Here is a 5,749-nt window from a genome sequence, read left to right as displayed (position 1 = left end):
TCGGATAGGTTGTTCGAGGTCGGCAAAAGGAGGTTAGTTCGTCGGTGCGTACCCTCTTTTGAGGGTAACGATCGAGTAGACGTGGAAAGGCAGGTGTTTCCATAGTAAGTATTTGTATTTCGGCAGCAGTGGCGGCCACCCACCATGAAGTCCAACTAGGGGACGCTGCAGCACTTAACATATAAGGCTGCAGACGCCAGCCGTACAATGCCGCTATAACCTAATATATTATGTCCAAGAGAGGACACATATACATGGTTAACCCGAGCCGCCTACGAAAATGGTGAAGTAAACGAAGAGATTAGAAGACAGGACAGCGAGGAAAGAAGATGGAAAGTGAAAGATCGGAGAGGGGGATAGGAAAAGGCGACCGCCGATTTCCCCTGGGTGGGTCAGCCCAGGGGTGCCGTCTACGTGAAGCCGGGGCCAAAGGGGTGTGTTGCCTCTTCCGGGGGGCCTTAAAGGTCCAAACACCCGGCGTCGGCTCAACCCCCAGGATCCCCTTTTCCCCGGACACGGCACAGCCACGCACGGCTAGGCGTGGGAGGGGTCGAAGCCCCCCGTTAGCTCGGGTCCGTGGTGTCGCTACACACCAAACGCCTGTTTCCAGACGCCCCTGCGGGGCTTAAGAAAGTGGAAACATTGCATTCCACTTATTAACTCTGCTTGCCAAACATGACTGCAAGATTTGGCAGAGCTGCCCACAGCAGTGTCTGTTTTCGTCTGCATGTTTTCTTTTACTAGCACAAGAGGTAATTCATGATCCCTTTGAGGACTCCCAAGGGGACGAAATTAAGCCCTCCACTATGGCGTATACCATAGCCTAGGTCACTATGGGATGTTGAACCCAATAAATCAACCAATCAACTTGTGCACCACTGTTTGCTGAAACCAGAGTGCTCTCCTGATACAAAAACAAGGTGGGGCCCAAGGTCAGAGGGGACTTCTTATTTAATGAACTGAGTTAAGCATGCCTTGTGAAACCTTTGTCGCGTGTCATGCTATGGAATTAGATTACATGGAAGAACACCATTGCATAAAGCTTCGTTTTTAAAGAGCTCATTTTATTTTTTGTGTACCTCCTTCCATGTTTTTTTTTCCTGCAGGAGATGATCGTACCTTGCATATATGTCTGTTTTTCAGTAAATGCTCAGTCTGTGCTGTGTCTGCGCCTACTTCTCCCTTCGAGCTAGTTGCTTTTTTTTCATGCATTCCATGTCAAGATAAACTATGAGCTCACCTTACAAATCAACCCTCTAAATTTAAAGGAGTACTGACACAAAATTTCGTGGCTGAGATAGTCAGCAGGATCGATTCCCGTGTACATGCGTGTACCATCTGCAAAATATCGACAGCGAATAAAGCTGGGAAGGTATTTTATATGAATTTTGAAGTTCGCGTGCGCGATCCAGCATTATAGGCCGCACCTGGCGGCATTGACACCCTCGGAGGTGACCAGAGGTGACCCCCTACTTCCCCTGCATCACCGCTGCAGCCGGTACAACAAGTTACGATGACGTCGTAGCCGCCATTTTTCTTTTGCCGCGTTTGTTCCCGCAGTCTATACTTCTCAGTCGAAAAGACAACACAAAAGCCAACTATTTGGTAGTTCCCAATTGACATTTGTGTTGTCGATTTTCCCTTCTCTTTTTGTCATGTCTGCATGTATAACCCTTTGCAACACAGTGCCCTCTTTAGACACGTGACTTTCTTGTGCCATTTCTGTGCACTGTTAGAAAAAATGGACCACAAACACTTGAGTTGATGGTAAATTAAGCATTCTTGTTGTTTAAAGTTTATTTGTACCGCCTCTTGTTGAAATATTTTGCTGCACACAATTACTTTGTGAAGGCAGTACTGTAAGGCAGACGGGGTGCGTCCCAGCAGGAATTTCAAAATACTTTTACATTTTTAGACTGATCACTCTCACCAGATGACCATTGCATGTGATTTGAGTGGGTCGTTCAGTACGGTTTATGAAGAAACATAGCATAACTGACTTCACTATAATTACATAATTAGTTATTACAAGAAGTTTTTGTGAAATATGTCAGTTTATTCTAACACTTCTGCTTACTTATATTTGGTCTCGAGAACATTGGCATCAAATTATATAATTTTCTCGCAATTATAGACAGTCTATCATAGTGCGGGCCACAAAGGAATAACTACACAACCAAACGCAACAGCCCTTGTTAGAAGTGTGCCACATGAATAAGTTTATTTCTGTCATGCTCGGACCTTTTAAAAATACTGAGGTAAAAAAAATTTAGAGATGTGCTATACTCGGCGACAACTTGTCTTGGCATTGGAGCGAAAGCTACAGAGCCAAAATCGCGGGCATCCTACCGCCGGTGAATGTAGTTCCACAATAGAGCCCGTATTTTCACCGTGAAATATAGAAGTTCCCCCTTTATTTTCTACGTGGAGCAATTTGAGACAGGACGCAGTTCCCACCATTAAGATAGTCGTAATTACTTTAATTTATTCGTTGTGACTTCGCATTTTTGAACGCGCGAGGAAGTCCCACCTTTTTACGTGCACCTCAAACGCTAAGCGGCGTCTGCGTCTACATGAAACGCTGATGGTGCGCCCCCGTCACTTTCCATAGCGTTAGGAGATGCACGCCAAAACGGACTACTTCGCGTAGTGCTACATGTGCAGAAGCTCCGCCTCCGTAGCTTTCCATTCAGTGCCAAGAAAAGTTGTCGCCGAGTATAGCAGTTAATTTCGCTCATCATTTTTTTGTGTGTAATAGTTTGCATTAATCTAGTCTAATCAAGAGCCAATTGTATCATTGACCGTTTATTCAAGTGCAAGCATCAGCAGCCGATCTGTCAAACTTTATTTTCTTTCTTTTTCTGTGGTAATGTGCTGTGCTTTCCTTTTGTTCAAAAAGTGACATGATAGTGCAATAATATTGTACATTTTTTTTCTTTCCATCAGTTCTTGCAAAAGTGCTCACGCAGGTTGAGCATTTAAAAATGCAGCTTGCTGCACAAAGTGCAGTTCTGACAAGAATGGGGCACCGCCTAAATCAAGACACCACAGTTGAAAATGCCATGGATGTAAATGAAATGCCCCTCTACCCTGCTACAACAGAGGAAGAAATTGAGAACACTTGAGGCAAGCCTGGAAAACAGCGTCATTTTTGCTGCGCTGGTAAGTGTTGCTCTTCATTGCAGGTGCTGCAAGCTGGTTCAACAATAACATTCTGAAATGTGTTGCTTCAAAATTACTGACATCTCTCCAGGACCACAAGAGTATTGTGTGAATCTCTTTCAACATCTTTTCATTCAAGGTGAAGGAACTGGACCAAATAGGAGGTTGTGACGTTAGCACGACCACTAAAAGAATAATGAAGAGGCTTCTTCATGACAGTGTAGCTGTACTATACAGCTATACTGGAAGAAAAGGCAAACGACCGGCAGCGGAGCTCAACATTGTTCGTCTTATATTTGGTAAGGGGACGCAAATTTTTTATGTCCTGGTGTACTTATTACTCTTTGTGAAAAAAAAAATAATGGTCCTGGTTGCTATGCATATTGTTTCCAGCTGATGTACGTACAACACGCAAGGTAACGGATGCTGAGATCAGCCACGTGATTGGCGATTGGTTACGCTTTGCCAATGCAAGGCTTACTGTGTCCAAGGCAAGCAAAACTTAACGTTTATTATTTTCCATCGTAAGCCCAGCTATCACTCTCTTTGTCCTTGCCACCTTTAGGTTTATGGCATAACTTTTTTACAAGCCTTCCTGTGTTCTTTTGTAAGAAAGAGAAGGTGGTAATGTTTTTACTTACGCTTTCTTTTCATAATTAATCTTACTTAGAGTGTAATTATATATATATTAAGAGCTCAGTTATGTTCTATTTTTGAATCAAAAGAAGAAAAAATGCAGCACATACAACAGCTTGTGGTAATCAGTTTCATGCGAAGCAGTCTGCGAGTAGTTGTGCTGCATTTTTTGGCTTTAAAGGGGCTCTGCAACACTTTTTGAGCATGGTCAGAAAACGCTGCCGATCGGTATAGAGGCTCCCGACAACACGCGAGCCAAATATTATAGCGCAGCACCCGGCCTGAAATTCACAATAAATGATCAAAGACAGCTAAAAATTGCTTTCTGTTCTCTCGACAAATCACGGAAGACGCTCAAAAATCACTCGTAAAAAGCCCATCTATCAGCCATTGGCTGATTTGAACATGGCGCGCTCGGTCGTTACAGAGATTGCCGCGGGAGGCCGCGACTTGTCCACGCGTGCGCGCGCAAGCACACTGAAAAAGCCGCGCATTCGAAGAAAAAAAAAAGAAAAAAGTGCTCAAGGTCACCAAGCGCGCGTGACGTTTTTCTTTGCCCCCTGCCATCCCTCCCTGCTTAGCTTCCAGCGCTTTCGTCGGGACGAGAGAAGAGAGAATGCGACTGCAGCATGCGACAAATCTTTGTAACTCAACTCGCACTGGACGGATTCTTAAAATTTTTGGGGCGTTGAATTCGTGAGGCAATAAGCTCTTCCAGTGAATTCATTTCATGGTTACTTGGAAAAGTGTTTCAGGGCCCCTTTAAGTGAAACGCACAAGGTGGATAGATGTGTTTTGGTCAGTGTAGTAGTGTGCACATAGCGGTCTTACTAGGCACGTTGGCTACACCAGCTTTGTTTATTGCGTACAGCTGGATCCCTGGGTTGTTAGATGACAGTATTTTTCCCACGCCAAAGATACCTGATGCCTTGTCTTCAGCTTTAATGAGACTAAGTGATGACAGGTTATACCGCTTATTTCTTGCTGTCTAGGTAGAGCGCCAGTAAAAAGCACCAATTTGGATGGAAGCAGATGGTCTGGGATGTATGGGGGCTGCCATGTTGCTGTAGGTCATCTTGGTTAGGGAGGCTATTGCAATTACCAGCTGGTAATGGCTACAGTAATTCAGTTTGCGAAGTACATGCCAGACGTACTTGTTATAGCTGTAGCGTGTCATGCAAGAAGCACAGCTAAAACCCTTGTATATGATTAATAATGAAACAGTTATGCCTGGAACTATATTATACATGCTGCACAAGTCTACTGCCAGTGTACTCCGCGTAGCTCCGGCAGCGCTGCAAGGTATCTGCTTCCATTTGGTGATATAGGGGTCAAAAGCTTTAAATTTTGAAGTGCGGTCATGTGCAAGCAGGCAGCAAGTGACAGCATATACCATCGAGGGACTACAATGGCACTATCAAATTGTGGTGTGGATCAGGAACGTAGCACTATTGCAAAGCAGTGCCGACAGTGATCATTATTGGTGGTTGGACGAAATTCGAGTTTTTAAACAGCTGCTGCGAACAAGTACTTTGCAGAGCACTTACAAGGCTACGTGCATTAATTGTGCAGTGGTGGTGAATGGTTTTCATTGTCTTATCAAAAGCATCTGCAATGCTTATGCTGCTACCAAAGCTATTTTGTTTGTTTATTATCTGCAGTAATTCCTGAATATTCTTTGTTCCTGCAGAACAAAGTGCCGCGGCCTACATATTGACCACAGCCAAGCCTCGGATGAGCATCGTGGAATAAAGTATATACGGGCATCATGTAATAAAGTATATTTGCAATCAAGACATGCAGTTGAGCTGAGTTAATGCTGCCAAACAGCTGCAAAATGTAGGAAGTCTTTAAAACAGGTGATTAGAGTGCTTCGAATCAGTCTGGTTCAGTCCATGCATATACAAGCCATATACAAGCCGCTAACGCACATGCGTTCCATCAATAATTT

The 5,749-nt window shown here is 44.1% G+C and overlaps 1 long non-coding RNA gene across 2 annotated transcripts; it reads left to right on the top strand.

The window, feature by feature from the left end:
• The first annotated feature begins 2,320 nt into the window (after positions 1–2,320).
• On the top strand, positions 2,321–4,265 carry LOC125757281 (uncharacterized). Of its 2 annotated transcripts, XR_007415206.1 has the most exons (3): positions 2,321–3,162; positions 3,302–3,461; positions 3,556–4,265. It is a non-coding gene; the product is annotated as an uncharacterized LOC125757281 (long non-coding RNA). The 2 variants fall into 2 exon arrangements; XR_007415205.1 differs by having other exon boundaries at positions 3,302–4,265.
• The last annotated feature ends 1,484 nt before the right edge of the window (positions 4,266–5,749 follow it).

The sequence above is a fragment of the Rhipicephalus sanguineus genome, chromosome 2, assembly GCF_013339695.2.
Source record: "Rhipicephalus sanguineus isolate Rsan-2018 chromosome 2, BIME_Rsan_1.4, whole genome shotgun sequence".
Classification (NCBI taxonomy): domain Eukaryota; kingdom Metazoa; phylum Arthropoda; class Arachnida; order Ixodida; family Ixodidae; genus Rhipicephalus; species Rhipicephalus sanguineus.
The sequence above is the reverse complement of the archived record's forward strand: the minus strand, read 5'-3'. Positions and strand labels throughout refer to the sequence as shown.